Source organism: Oryctolagus cuniculus, chromosome 19 (assembly GCF_051225735.1).
Source record: "Oryctolagus cuniculus isolate XC-2025 breed Fujian yellow rabbit chromosome 19, ASM5122573v1, whole genome shotgun sequence".
NCBI classification, from domain to species: Eukaryota; Metazoa; Chordata; class Mammalia; order Lagomorpha; family Leporidae; genus Oryctolagus; species Oryctolagus cuniculus.
In genome coordinates, this window is record NC_142885.1 from 28712681 (window position 1) to 28728909 (window position 16229).

The 16229-nt window shown below is 43.7% G+C and overlaps 1 pseudogene; it reads left to right on the forward strand.

Moving 5' to 3' along the window:
* Nucleotides 1–14139: 14139 nt before the first annotated feature.
* Nucleotides 14140–15331, forward strand: LOC127488735 (survival motor neuron protein-like; annotated as a pseudogene).
* The last annotated feature ends 898 nt before the right edge of the window (nucleotides 15332–16229 follow it).

Below are 16229 nucleotides of genomic sequence, written 5' to 3' on the forward strand. Positions count from 1 at the left end.
CCACTCATCTTTTGTGGGTAGAGGGGTTTGTCTGTATAGAAATTCTGAACAGTCATACAACATTAAGTGGGGAGAGGACCATCAGTACACACAGGTTGGGAGTAGAGCCATTGGTGGTGGAGTAGAGGCTATGGTTACAAAGGAATAAGGCTCTAGTGGGCTAGATACAAAGGACAGAGTTGTTATTGGAGAACCTAAGAAAGGTGCTATCTAGCTACAATTAAGTTTTATGATTGAGAGGCAAATAGAACCTGACAGAAGGGGCTTGATAATCATCTGTGGGCTTTAAGCCTTGTAAGATAAGAGGCCCAGACCTATCTATCTCTTCACATAGGGTACATCCTAAGGGAGGTGTGAACCTCCTTGGGGAAGGCACCCTGTTGACTTCCATTACCTAGCTGGCCTGGGAGGAGAGCTGGCTATGTAAAGGCAGGTGGCATCTAACAGGAAATTTACAGTTCTGCCTGCAATGTTGCTGACCCTGGTTTTCCGTCCCCTCAGCTGCGGTGGTCACTTCGGAAGCTGGGCTGAGTGAAGTGCTTTTCAGCTTAGAGCCAGTAAGATCTGTGTCTCTGACCTGGGCGTCCTTCGACTCCAGGGCAGTTTCATTTCCAGTGATCAAACTCTTGGCTGGTGGAGCTGCCAGGGCTCTTCATACACTGACTTCTGCTGAAGTCCAAGGTGTACGATTCTTTTTAAATGTTTTTGGCTTCAATTTGTGAATATTTTAGTGAGGATGTTTTCTTGTGTGTTCATGAGAGATAATGGTCTGAAGATTTTTTGTGTGTGTGTTTTTATCTTGTTTTGACATTAGGGTATTTCTGGCACCATAGAATAAGTATTCCTTCTGTTATTTTCTGGAACAGATCTTGGAGAATTAGCCTTTTTAAAAAATGTTTGATGGAGAGAAAGTATGTTAATGTAGTGTTAACACCACTTCGATGTCTGTATCCCATATTGGTATACCTTGGTTTGATTTCTGATCTGCTCCAAATCTAGCTTCCTGTTAATGTACACCTTGGGAGTCATGAGTGATGGCTCAAGTAGTTGGATCCCTGCTATTTACATGGGAGACCTGGATTGGGTTCTTGATTCCTAGCTTCAGCCTAGCCCAGCCCTGGCTGTGTGAATATTTGGGGAGTGAACAAATGACAGTCACATTCTCTTTCCCTCTCTTTTGGCTTTCTTATAAATAATGCATCAAAATAAAAATTTTAAAATTTTGTAGAATTCACTAGGAAAACCATTTAGGTTTGGCTCCTTCACTACTAACCATTGATAAAATTTATTTAATAGTTATGGAACATGCAAATTTTCAAGTTCTCCTTGTGTGAATTTTGGTATATTGTATGTTTCACAGAGTTAATTAAATCCATTTATGCTGTCAAATTTTGAGTCACAGAATTGTACTATTCCATTGTGGATTTTTTTTGTGGGTTCATTGGGTCAATAATGAAGTCACCCCTTTCATTTATATTATTGGTAATTTCTGCTTGCTTTTTCCTTTTGTCTTGGTTAGACCTGATAGGAAGTTTATGAATTTTGTTGATATTTTCAAGGAGTCAGATTTTAGTTATGGTAGCTTTCTCTACAATTGTACTTTTTTCACTTCTACTGATTTCTGCATCTAACTTATTTTACTTATTTTTAAATTCATCTTATTCCTCTGATTTTCTAAGTTGAAAGCCTAGCTCATTGATCTTGATTATTTCTAAAAGATGTATTCATAAGTATAATTTGGCAAAATATAGTTTCACTGTCATTTAATTTGAAATATTTTTCATTTTCTATTGAGATTTATGCCTTTAACACATGTTTTTTAGAGGTTTGTTGATTAATCTCCAAGTATTTGGAATTTTCCAGTTCTTACTGACTTCTCCATTTTTTTAAAGATATATATTTATTTGAAAGTCAGAGTTACACAGAGAAAAGAAAGGCAGAGAGAGGTCTTCCATCTGATGGTTCATTCCCCAGATGGCCACAATGGCCGGAGATGCACTGATCCAAAGACAGGAACCAGGAGCTTCTTCCAGGTCTCCCACGCAGGTGCAGCGACCCAAGGACTTGGGCCACCTTCTATTGCTTTCCCAGGCCATAGCAGAGAGCAGCCAGGTCTCGAACTGGCACCCATATGGGTTGCCAGTGCTTCAGGCCAGGGCATTAACCTGCTGTGCCATAGTGCCACCCTCTGACTTCTCATTTTGATCCCATTATGACCTGAGAGCTTACTTCCTGTGACTCCTATTCTTTCTTACTTGTTGACATGTGCTTTACAGCCATGAAGGTGGTCAATGTGAATGTTCTGTGTGGGCCTGAGAAGAGTGTGTATTCTGCTGCTGTTGGATGGAGCATTATCTCCATGCCCATTAGATGTATAGTTGATTGATGGTGCATTTTTATTCAACTATATTCATACTGTACTTGTAACTGTTGATCTATTAGTTTCTGCATCTCTTTCATGTTTTCTTCTTTATCATTCATATGTGAATGACATAGATGGGTTTTATAATGTTGAATAAACTTCCATTTGTAAGACTAACTCCATTCAGTCCTGATACATTTTTATATTGCTAGATTTTATTCTGCTAACATTTTTTGAGGTTTGGAGGCTTCTATGATTTTGAGAAATTTAGTGCGTAGTTTCTTTTCCTGTAATATATTTTCTGATTTTGATGTTACTTTAACACAAGTCGCATTAAATGAGTATTTCATCTTCTATTTTCTGGAATTATTCATGTATAATTTGTGTTATTCCTCCATTAAAGGATGGGGAATCCACTAATTGAGCTGTATGAACGAAGGGGGTGTTATAATTTTCTTTGTTGGGAAATTTATAATTGTGCATTCAATGTCTTGATTAGATGCAGGAGGATACTTCAAAAAGTCACAGGAAACAGAAATGAAAAGATAATTTTATTGTGGAGGAATTGAAGAGATATGTTTATTGTGGAGGAAAAGAAGCTTGTGTCAAGAGGCCAGCAGAAATGTCATCATCAGGCTGAGGAGAGAAGGATGTGGAGTGACCCCTGCCAGAACCTGTGTCTGGGACAGAGCTCCACCAGGTGAGCCCATATGCACACCCTTGGCCCAGCCTCCAAACTACTGTGCCACATACCTGCTCCCAAAGAGGTGTTTAATGCTCACGTTAATCTCCATGTACTGTATCTTACAAGTTTGAACATGCTGTGTTTTTATTTTCATTAAATTGTATTTTCTAGTTATCTTTTGACTTGGTTTTTGACTCCTAAGTTATTAGGGATTGTTTTTGTGTTTCCCAGTATTTGGATATTTTTCATTCACCTTTAGGTTAATGATTTCTAGTTTCATTCTAATATTATAAAGGAACATTCATATGGCATATGGCATTAGATAATTAACTCATGTATGGAATTAATAAATTTAAATTTATTGAGTTATGCTTTATGGCCTAGAATGTAGCTTAATATGGTAAATGCTGTATGTATACCTGAAATAATACGTATGCTTCAGTTGTTGTTGCAAGTGTTCTCTGAATGTCAGAGGGGTGAAATCACTGCTGATGTTTCTGACATTTTACCACAGCTGCTCAGTCTATTTGGTGTAACAGTTACTAAGACAGGATTTCAATGTCTTCATTAAAACCATGTACTGTGTTGTTCATTTAGCCTTTTGTCTCACTGATTTTTGTTGCTGTCATTCTGATGCTGCCTTTAGGTGCATATGCATTTAGGATTTTTTTTTGACAGGCAGAGTGGACAGTGAGAGAGAGAGAGACAGACAAAAAGGTCTTCCTTTGCAGTTGGTTCACCCTCCAATGGCCACCGTGGCCAGCGTGCTGTGGCCAGCACACCGTGCTGATCCAAAGGCAGGAGCCAGGTGCTTCTCCTGGTCTCCCATGGGGTGCAGGGCCCAAGCACTTGGGTCATCCTCCACTGCACTCCCTGGCCATAGCAGAGAGCTGGCCTGGAAGAGGAGCAACCGGGACAGAATCTGGGTCCCCGAATGGGACTAGAACCTGGTGTGCCAGTGCCGCTAGGCAGGGGATTAACCTGTTGAGCTGCGGCACTGGCCACATTTAGGATTCTTACATCCTCTTTGTGAATTGGTCCTTGCATTGTTGTACAGGTCTCTCCCTACCTTGATATATCTTCTAAAGACAACTTTGATATTAAACAAGTGTATTCAGCTTTCTTTTGTGTCATGGAAGTGTAAATAGTTTGTATCTTCAGGAACTGGGGTATGTGTTATGGCACAGTGGTTTAAGCTGCCACCTGGAAAGCCTGCTTCCATCAGAGTGCATGAGTTCTGGTCCCAGAATCTACATTGATATTCAGTTCTTTGTTAACATGTGCATCCTAGGAGGAAAAAGGTGAAGTCTCAAACACTTGAGTGTTTTCCACTCATGAGGGAGACTGTGATGGAATTCTGAACTCCTGGCTTTGGCCTGGCTCAGCCCTGGAAGTTGTGGGCATTTGGGATGAAAATTTCTCTCTCTCTCTCTCTCTCTCTCTCTCTCTCTGTGTGTGTGTGTGTGTGTGTGTGTGACTCCTTTTCAAATAAATAAATAAATAAATAAGTGAATGTTAATTTATTCAGAGTGAACTGTGTTTGGGTTGTTGCTGTGGTTACCTGCAGGGCACCATTGTCTTTGAATTTCTTTGCTGTTTTGTGCACAGAGTGGGGACTGTGGTCCTGGAGAAGTTTTGTCATTGCTTCTGCTTCCTCTTTAGTCTCAGGCCTTTCCTGAGTACCTGTGCAAAGACAGGACATCTGTGTGATCTCTGCCTTATCCCTTTACTAAATTCCTGTTGCTTGTACTCTTTGGATTTCTTCCTTTTATTTTTATTTTTTTTACTGGTATTCTGTGATTTCCAAGTGTTTGAAGGTTTTTCCCATTATTTCTGTTATTGATTTCTAATTTCAATATATTACAACTAGTGAATATATTCCATGTGATTTTAATTCTTTTTTTAAAGATTTTTTTTTATTTATTTGAAAGAGTTACAGAGAGAGTTAGAGACAGAGAGAGAGGTCTTCCATCCACTGGTTCACTCCCCATATGGCCACAATGGCCAGAGATGTGCCAATCCAAAGCCAGGAGCAAGGAGCTTCCTTTGGGTCTCCCACATGGGTGCAGGGGCCCAAGGACTTGGGCCATCTTCTACTGCTATCCCAGGCCATAGCAGAGAGCTGGATCAGAAGAGGAGCAGCTGGGACTAGAACTGGTGCCCATGTGGGATGCCGGCACTTCAGGCCAGGGCTTTAACCCCCTATGCCATAGCGCTGGCCCCCCATGATTTTAATTCTTTTAAGTTTGTTAACATTTGTTTTATGATCCAGGATGTTGTCTGTGTAAAAGTTTTTTATGGATTTGAAATGAGTGTATACCTTGCTGTTGTTGAATGGAGGGTTCTATAAGTGTGAATTAGGTCCTGTTGATGGGTGGTGTTGTTGAGTTCTCCTATAGTTTTGATGATTTTCTGCCTATTGGTATTGTCTGTTATTGGGAAAGGAGTATTAGAGTCTCCACCTGCAACTCTAAGTATGTCAGTTTCTCCTTCAGTTTCCTCAGTTTTCATGTCCTCTATTTGGAGCTCTGTTGTTAGGTGCATATACAGTAAGGAGCGATTTCTTCATGTTGAATTTGCCCTTGCTGTATTATATAAAGTTTATCTTTGATTCTAGTAGTTTTTCTTATTTTTAATGTGCCATCTACTTTGATATGAAAATAGATTCTCTGATTGTCTTTTTTTTTATGGCCAACCCCGCCCACCTCCTGATTGTCTTTTAAATGAATCTACATGCTGTAACTTTTTCTGTTCTTTCTCTTTTAATCTACTTATAGCAGTGTTTTTGAAGTGGTTTTTGCATGGGTAACTGTAACTGTAGTATGTGTTGTTATCCACTCTGAAAATGTGTGTTTTTTGAGTATGTAGATTTTATTTTTAAAAGATTTATTTATTTATTTGAAAGTCAGAGTTACACAGACAGAGGGGGAGAGAGAGAGAGAGAGAGAGAGAGATCGATCTTCCACCCAGTGGTCCACTCCCCAGTTGGCCTCAATGGCTGGAGCTGAGCCAATCTAAATCTAGGAACCAGGATCCTCTTCTGGTCTCCCATGCATGTGTAGGGGCCCAACCACTTGGACCATCCTCTACTGCTTTCCCCAGGTTATAGCAGAGAGCTGGGTTGGAAGTGGAGAAGCTGGGACTTGAACCGGCACCCCCATGGGATGCTGGCACTACAGGTGGTGGCTTTACCTGCTATGCCACAATGCCAGCCCCTAAATTTTATTTTAAAACACATATAGTTTAAGAAATATATACATATTTTGGAGAGAGTCCTGATGCAATGTTGGTTTACTCAGAATGATGGTAGAGTTCCAAGCATAATTTCAACAAAAATGGCCCCCAAGGACCACCTGTTTGTGGTTTCTAATGAGAGAAAATGTCATAGGTTTCTTTAGAGACATTTCTAAGGTTACTAACTAAAATGATCCAAGCCAAGCATTCTGGCTTGACTTTTCTTTACATACAAAATCACTGGTTTTTAATGTATAACCTTCATAGTATATGCTAAAGCATTTATTTATTTATTTATTTGCAGATAAATCTTTTATTTAAAGCATACAAACTTCAGGCATTTCTCAAGTAAAACTTTAGGAATATAGTGCTTCTTCCCTTCTTGCCCACCCTCCCACCCATACTCCTTTCCCTCTTTTTCCTTGTTCTCCCATTCCCAGTCTTATTTTATACTAAGATCTATTTTCAATTAACTTCATACACAGAAGATTAAGTCTGTAGTAAATAAAGTGTTCATCAGTTTGCATGAAAAAAAAGGAAAAACAAGTAGAAAAAGCTTTCTCAGTAGTGGCGACAAGGGCTGCTCAAAGTCTCTGCATCTCGGGTGCCAGTTCTGGTCCCAACTGCTCCTCTTCCAATCGCGCTCTCTGCTATGTCCTGGAAAAGCAGTGGAAGATGGCCCAAGTCCTTGGGCCCCTGTACCCATGTGGGAAACTGGAAGAAGCTCCTGGCTCCTGGCTTTGGTCCATGCAGCTGCAGCCATTGCAGCCATTTGGGGAGTGAACCAATGGACAGAAGACCTATCTGTCAAATCAATAAATAAAATTAAAACAAAAAATGAACAAAAACAAAAGTCTCTGCATCTAGAAGTTAATTTCACTCCCCCCCCCTTTTTTGAGAAAATTAACTTTAAAGAAGCACCCAAGAACGATACATCTTTTGGGAGCACTTAGACATAACTGGAGCTTATGTGATGTAAGTGTATCCTCCTATACATAAGAGATCCAGAAGACTCCACTCAGAAACTATTAGAAGTCAGAGAAGAGTTTGGTAAAATAGCAGAATATAAAATCAACACAGAAAAATCAACAGCCTTTGTATATACAAACAGCGCTCTCTTTTTCTCTCAATCACCCCACCACCACCACCCAGGGGATCCTGGAAGCACAAGTCCCTGCAGCAGGTGCTTGGGAGGTGGATGTGGTGAGTGGAAGTGCTTGGTTAGCTTCTGACGAGTGGCCAACCTGGGAATCCATTCTCTGGTGCATCCAGAGTGGAACAACCTTTGTCACCCATCAAGACTGAGAATCCACACTGGGGGCGTGCTGGGTGCCAAGCTTCAGCTCCTTGTCTTGGATTGAGCCCCCTGGGCACCTGGAGGGGCTGTGAGCCTTCCACTGACCCATCCCCATGCTTGTGGGCTGACTGTGCCTCTCCACCGGGTAGAGCCCTGCTGCAGAGCCTCCAGCTGAGATAGATGCCCCCCCAGGAGGGGGTGATGCAGACAGTGCTGGACAGCTGGGATACCATGGAGGCCACGGCATGCAGGAACCTGATAAACCTGATGGCTGTTGAAGCAGCTGAAATGCTTGTGCTCACAGTGTGCCCCCCTGCATCCTCGAACTTCTCAAGCTTACAGATAAGCTCCAGAGGGAACTATGGGATCATTGAGCCAGGAGGAGGGAGACTGGCTTGAAAGGAGAGCTGGCGAGGGATCAGGGGAGCAGGAACCCCAGAGCAAGGCATGGGAAGAGCACAAAGGAGAGTTCACCCAAAAAATGCCCAGGCCTGTGTGAGTTCACCCCAACTTTCCTGGGCTCTGGCAGGGCCTAGCCCAAATGTTGTGTGCCTGTGCACACCTGCATATGGTGCTGGTATTTACAGGCACCCGTGTCTGTGCACCTGGTGCACTGTGTGGGTATGCTTCCCTTGAGCACCAGTGAGGTTTCTGATAGGGCCGCCTGTGGGTGTGGGCAGAAAAGCACTCATGTCTGTGAGTGTGTGCAGTCTACTGTCCACATTCACTTAAGGCCCAGTGGCAGGGCCTGTAGAGGAAAGGCTGGGGAGGGGATGCACAGTCCACGTCCATCTGAGAGCTTCTAGGGAGCCTGCCTTTTCCCTCCACCCCATGCTTGTTTCTACCAGCTCCCACGTTTTGGCCTGCTGGGGGACAGGCCTACTCCAGGGAATTCTGCATTATGTAGGGTGCATGAGAGAGGGTCATGTGTGCATGCACGTGCATGTGCACATGGGCCTGGAGGGATGGGTCCTCCTGGGCCATCTGCATGTGGTGGGGCAGAGGACAGGCTCCTCTAAGCACTCCTGGGCCTGGGTCCACCGGCAAGTGTCCCCACTCCTGAATGCTTGGGGTGTAACCTACTGCAGGGTCTGCAGTGGGTGCCACTTGTGGAGCAAGGTGTGTGGTGCACCTCACAGGTTCAGTGTGGGTGTGGTCAGTCCTCTTACTCCATGCACCATCTGGGTGGTGTGGGTCCTGGGTCTGCTGTGTGTGAGCTGAGGATGGGGTCATGAAATTCTGTTCACTCTACCCCACATGAAAGAGGACTGGAGAGAGAAGGGCTCATTCTGTGTGCCGAGCAGCTGGATGGGGTCCATGGCTATGAGGTGCCCAGGGGCTGTGGTCCACAAAGAACTTGGGGAATGCAGTGGGTGATGTGGACCCAGTTGATCATGGAGAAGCAGCTGGGGATAGGGGATGCACAGGCAGCAGGCTTTGAGAGCCAGCTTGGGAGCACATGTAGAGAATTAGCCTGGATTGGAGTTGCAAACTGAGTTGCACGAGGTCGAGGGAGGTGAGTGGCATCAGGGATGAGGAGATCGAAGTCAGTGGCCCCAGGTGGAGCTCCTTGCCTGGCTGCTAGCATGGGGCGCCATGTGGGTAATGCCTTCCCTCTGGGGCTCTGGCTCACATGGCCCTGCCTCTCACTCTCTACTTTGCAGGGACCATAAATGGCTACTCTGGGTAGACTGGGCTCTTAGACCCTGCTGGTGCTGCCAGCCCTTCTTGTCTGATGCAGTGCAGCATAGAGTGCAGTGGCAGAGAAAGATCCCCCTGTGCTGAAAATTGCGGTGCTGCTGGTCACAGCCACGGCATGAGGGAGCATGAACTTTGAAACCTGTGGGGCCTGGAGCAGGTGGCAGGACTGCCTCTGGTCATGAACATGGTGGCACTGCTGATGAAATGCACCAACCCCAAGAGCCTCATAACACACATTTGCTACCACATGTCCAGAGCGTGCATTCACAGCCTGCTGTTTGGGGACAACACTGACTAGGAGGCTGTGGCCCGGATGTTGGATTTCATCTCCTTGAGACTTTCATTCCATCTTGGACATCCACAGGGGGCACATGCATGATCATGGCTGACAAGGTAAGGCCAGGAGTTGGTTGGCTGCCACATCCCTAGCATTTCCTTTGGTCTGAAGCAGTGTAGGCAGGTCTTGGTCATGGGCCCAGGTGAGAGCCAGGTCCTGCCACCCCAACTCAGAAATAAATGGATGTGCCATTTGCCTTGGTTCTGAAAGTGGGGCACTCAGAGTCAGTACGGTGTGGCAGGAAGAAGGTGGAAAGCAGCAGCAGCATGGGTGGTGGCAGTGGAGCATTTGGAAGTTTTCAGGCAGGACACAGAGGAGAGCCAGGGACTGCTTCAGACTGTGGTTCGGATTCCTATAATACCAGTTATGGCTGATTGTTATGTGCAGATTTGTACCTTTCCCCCTTCTGTGATGACTAAATCTGGTTTTGAAAGTATCATGTGTGAGTATGTTGTGGGCTAAAATGCAAATATTTAGGTAAAGCAGTGGTTCCTCAGACTCTCTGCACCTGGGTGCATGGGGAGCGGTGGAGAGAGGTGGGAAGTTTGAGCAGCTCTGGGACCAGGAGCACATCCATGGCCTTCCTGTGAGGCAGGAGCTGAGTGGAGAGAATTCATTTCAGACCCTGAGCTTGGAGGCCCTGGCAGGTTCCTTAGGTGTTGCCTGTGTGGAGCTAACACTTCATGGCAGGGACTCCAAGGTCCTCAGATGGGGGAGTTGGCTTCAGAAGCTAGGTCTTCATGAAGAGTTTCAGAGTGAGGGCATGCATGCCCAGAACTCTTGTCTTAGAGTGAGAGGGAAGATCTTTGAGTGGACAGCCTGGGATCACTTGATGGGAGAGAAGGGGAGAGAGGTTGGAAGGTGGGGCTGAGATGTTATATGGTCTGGTTGGGAAGATCCACTGTAGTGGGGGGAGGGAGGAAGGTTGGAAGGGAGAAGTGAGGGATGAGGAAAAAAAGGGGAAGAAAGAAAAAGTTGCATGGCCTCTCTGTGTAAACTCCAGGAAAGGAGGAGTAGGGAGTGGGAGGGAAAGGTGAGTGCCTTTGTATGCTGTGTGGTCCTCAGACCTGAGACCCTCTGGCAGAATTGCTTAGAGAGCAGCAGGCATTGCAGAGGAGAAAGCAGGCATTTGCTCTAACACTTTCCTTGTGATGCTCTCCTAGCACTTTTGTATTCATCAAATCAGAATCTACCTGTGCCTCAACAACTCCCCCTGGCTGCTCTGGGAAACTTGTTAATTTTTTGTGGTGTCCAGGGCTGCAGAACATTGAGCTGAAGCATCCAATGGATGCAGGATATTATTAAGCATTCATTCTAAGTGATTTGTGGCCCAGCATAATTCCTATCCATGGCAGATCATTTTCCAAGCCATCCTTCAGTTTTAGGTTTCCTTTTTGAGATCTGGAAAGTAAGGAGTCGCTCGGCTTCCCTACCAGTGTAGAGAGCATTTCAGCACCAGGAAGGGACTTAGGGTCTATAATCCTTCAACTTTCAGGTAAAGTGACAGAGGTACAGGGCAGTTAAGAGAGCTGGCCAAGATCACACAGCCAGATATGTGGCTTTCTGGTCCCAGTCTGTGATTCCTTATGTCCCACCAAGTTAAGCCTGTCCTTTAACTTTGTCATCCCATCTTCAGGAGAGACAAGGATCAATCTCTCCTACAATAAGAAAGAGGCATGGTGGGGGCAGTGAATCAGAGACTGGAGGGGTTGTGTGTGAGGAGGGACCAACCTTCTAAGGAAGGCACGGAGAGGAAGAGCAGCAGTTTCCAGGAGGGTGTGGGGGTGATTTAAAGGAACAATTGATTGAAAACAGACTGTATTGAAAATGGAATTTCTCAACCTTTGGGAGTCCAGCACATTTCTGTGGAGAAATCTGGTGCAAAGTTGTTTAGAGAAGGTGACTTGAGGCTTAGGCTGGGAGATGTGAGTAGGCTTCCTGCTCTTTCTTCTGAGTCTGAGGGGACAGGTGTGTGGCTTGGGCTCTCACTTGACTTACCCACCCCTTTGATATTTCTGTTCCCATCTTACCACGGCATGAAGCATGTCAGTATAGACAATTCCTACCCAAGTTCAGGTGCAAAACAGTGCACAGCTCTCTCTATTTACATTAGTCAGGATTGGTAAGGTCTTGCAATGGTGAAGAATGCTCCCCAAATCTCAGTGGCTTTGAAAAGCAGGTTTATTTCTCACTTGCTTGGTCTCCCAGGGTCAGTTGTGGTGCTACTCCACATCCTCTTCTGTCTGGATCCAGGCAGTTGGAGCTGATACTGCTGAATTCAGGGCAGAGGAAAAGAGAATAAAGAGAACCTAGGGCTGGTTAGGAAAGCTTACATTTTATTGGCCAAAGTAAGTCACATGGGTTAGTTTGCCAATGGGGTGTAGAAGTTCAGTTCTTTCCTAGAAAGAGGAAGCTTTTATTTTTAAATTATAATAACTTTAAAATCATAAACCTACTGCATTATTGCTAGGTTCCTAAATTGAAGGAAGAACTAAGTTGTCTAATAAAAACCTGAGAGGGGGTGAGTTATCAGTAACCTAGGACTTTCAGTGTTTTTTCTTTTCCAATGCAAATTCTGTGCCACAGAAACCCTATCTAGAAAGCCCTATCCAGTATTCAAGGAGGGTTGTCTGGTTCCTCATCTGTTTTACTCTAATCCATTTTCTACAGACAAATATTTATATTTAGCTTCTTTCATCATTTAGCCCTTTGAAGCTCTGGAAAACTTCTCCTTTGCAGATCATAAGTCATGGTGTTTAAGATGTTTTTTCCTGCTCTGAGCGCAAGAAAACCCATTTAGGAACTTTGGAACTAAGAAATGACTTTTTTTGTTCTTTCTGGTATTTGCCTTTCAATACTCCTTTGTTTTGTGTCCTCTTTGGCAAATGGCCCTAGGATGCAGTTGGTGCTCTTAGCCCAATGGGCTGAGGAGTCACAGGGTCAACAGAGAAAGGGAACCCAAGAAAATATCCATTATTGTCTCCAAATACAATTTTGTCACAGTTAGAAATTTGATGAAATGGTTGCTGAAGGAAAGCCTGCTTGCATGAAAGCTTTAGGAATTTGTGATTCAAAAATGACTATGCAAAGCATTCTTGCCATGGAGGTATGTAAGGCTCATTATGAAGGATTTGTAGTGAATTTCAATGCTAACTTTCAACAAGCATACTTCAAATATTCTGTGAAAAGGGGAAGTAAGAGATAAATTTATTTTGATGCAAAAATTTTGAAATCCATGCATATTCAACATTTTCAAAAATTCATGGAAAATGTATGCTATGAAAAAATTTATGCATGAATTTCCAAAATATTTCACAGCAAACTAAACTTATCTTCTAATTACAGTTTTCCATAAACTGTTACAAGCACTCACATAAATGTGAAAGCTACTCATAGAAGGGAGTAGAATAGTAGTTACCAGAGGTTGGGAAGTAGAGAGGTTCCAGAGAAGGGTGGAGAAGGATGGCTGATAGGGGTACAGTTGGGCAGGAAGAACAACTTGTAATGTTCTATAGCACTGTCAGCTAACTATGGTAGACAATTCCATATTTCAAAATAGTTAATAGGGAGAATTTTGAATGTTCACAACACACCCAAATAATACATGTTTGTGGTGATGGAAATGCCTGTAACCTCCACCTAATCATTAGACCTTGTATACGGATGTTGAACCATCACACTGTTCCTCATAAATATGTGCAATCATGACATGTCAAATTCATGGAATGGGCTCTTCTGACCAGTAATATCCATTATGCAAAATTGGGTGCACTCAAGCAAGCAATGACAACTAGTCCAAAACTGAGAGTAAATGAAATATGCTATATTGAAAACCCCCCACCATAAAAGATTTTCCCATTTATAATTCCATCAGTGGCACATGAAGTTACCCATGTTTCTTACACTTTAATCAGTATTGGGAATCTCTGTATGAAAAACCTTTGCCAATTTGATAGTTAAGTAGTATCTCATTTTAATTTATAGTTCTTTTACTATTAGATCAGCAAATTTATTCTCATGAATTTTTTTGTAATTCATCTTCTTCCAGTTGTTCATATACTTGTATAATTTGTTCATTTTGATGTTATCCATTAAACTGTCTTGTGTTCTTTACATGCCTCTCAATAAATAACATAAAAGGTATTTCTGCACATAAAAATAATATCATAAGTTTACATAAAAATCAAACAAGGAACAAGTGGTATCTTAGCAATTAACACCCACACCCAACATCAGAATGCCTGAGTTCAAGTTCTGATTGCATCTTCATTTCTAGCTTTTTACTAATTCAGATACTCAAGTAATTGAGCTCATGCCATACACATGAGAGACATAAATCTAATTCCCAGCTCCTGGTTTCAGCCCAGCCTTGACTGCTGTGAACACCCAGGGAGTCAACCAGTGGATGGGAGTGTTGTCTCTTTCTTCCTTTCAAATAAAAAGGTTTAAATCAACCCCAAATGGAAAACTATTTGCAACATAGGATAGATGAAGAATTAGTACCCTTTGGCAGAAAGCTCACGATGGCAATGGGCAGTGGTGGTGGTGGTGGCAACATTTGCTGTCCTGGAGCTGGAAGACTCAGTGCTGTTCCAGTGCAGAATGGGCCAGAGTGATGACTGTGACATTTGGGATGAAACAGCATTGATAAAAGCTCATAGTAAAGCTTTAGTATCATTTAAGCATGCACTAAAGAATGGTGACATTTGTGAAACTTCAGATAAACCAAAGATCACAACTAAAAGAAATGCTGTTAAGAAGAATAAATGCCAGGGCTGGCGCTGTGGCTCACTTGGTTAATCCTCTGCCTGTGGCACCAGCATCCCATATGGGCTCCAGATTCTAGTCCTGGTTACTCCTCTTCCAGTCCAGCCCTCTGCTGTGGCCCCAGAGGGCAGTGGAGGATGGCCCAAGTGCTTGGGCCCCTGCACCTGCATGGGAAACCAGGAAGAAGCACCTGGCTCCTGGCTTCAGATCAGCACAGCGCTGGCTGTTGAAGCCATTTGGGGAGTAAACCAATGGAAGGAAGACCTTTCTCTCTGTCTCTGTCTCTCTGTCTATAACTCTACCTGTCACATAAAAAAAAGAAGAAATGCCAAAACAAGAATAGTCCAGCTCCCTTAAAACAATGGAAGGTTGGTAACCATTTGGTCAGAAGATGGCTGCATCTCCCCAGCTACAATTGCTTAGGTTGACTTTAAGAGAGAAACCTGTGTTGTGGTTTAGACTGGATATGGAAATAGAGAAGAGGAAAATCTCTTATACTTTCCCCAACATCTGAAGTGCCTAATAATATAGAACAAAATGCTCAGGAGGATGAAAATGAAGGTCAAGTTTCCAGAGAGATCACCTCCAGGTCTCCTGGAATTAAATCAAATAATATAAAATCAAAAGCTAATGCTTAGAACTTTGTCCTCCTCCTGCCAACCCTTAAGCCAGGGCCAGGAACCAGGAACACCAGGTCTAAGGTTCAGTGGTCCACATCTAGCACCACTGCCACCCCTGCAACCCCACTTCCTGTCATGCTGGCCACCCCCATTTCCTTCTGGGCCACCAGCAACTCCTCCACCACCTCCCATATGTCCAGATTCATTTGATGATGCTGATGCCTTGGGAAGTATGTGAATCTCTTGGTGCATGTGTGGCTATCATACTGGCTGCCATATGGGCTTCCAGCAAAATCAGAAAGAAGGAAGATGCTCACATTTTAGTTAAGGAGTAAGTGCATCATTTTTAAAGTAACCTTTGTTATAAATGCTGTGGATTGTGGAAAACAAATGTTTTTGATACTTTAGGAAACAGAAATGTAAAAAGTTGAAAAGTTATTATAAGGCAATGGTAAAGATGTTTTGATGATGAAGATAGTACATAAGAGATTGAGCTGTACCCCACCAGGATTTTTACCAAATACATGCTGGCTGGCTGGCTGCCTGGCTGGCTGTATGAAAAAAACTCACTTTACAATGTGTATATCCTTAAGATCTGAAAACACCTGCATCACTGGTAGTCACATAGCCAGACTCGCTTTGGGATCTGTAATGTGGTTTGCAGTATGCTGTAGTACCTATGCAGTGCTCTTGTCCTGACTTCACTGGAGTTTACTTGATCCTTTAGAACTGATTTCTTATTTTCAGGAAATCCTGGGGCTAAGGCAACAAGTTAAGTGACAGCTATTCATTAAATAAATGATTGGCTAGATCCAGAATGTTGTAGAAAATGTCTGGCTTCAGGCCAGTGCCGCAGCTCAATAGGCTAATCCTCCACCTTGCGGTGCCGGCACACTGGGTTCTAGTCCCGGTCAGGGTGCTGGATTCTGTCCTGGTTGCCCCTCTTCCAGGCCAGCCCTCTGCTATGGCCCGGGAGTGCAGTGGAGGATGGCCCAAGTCCTTGGGCCCTGCACCCGCATGGGAGAGCAGGAGAAGCACCTGGCTCCTGGCTTCAGATCAGCGTGATGCACCGGCTGCAGTGGCCATTGGAGGGTGAACCAACAGCAAAAGGAAGACCTTTCTCTCTTTCTCACTGTCCATTTTGCCTATCAAAAAGAAAAAAAAGAAAATGTCTGGCTTCATTTCTTCAAAATAGTGTCTGGAAAGAAAAAAAAGGAAGTAGGGGT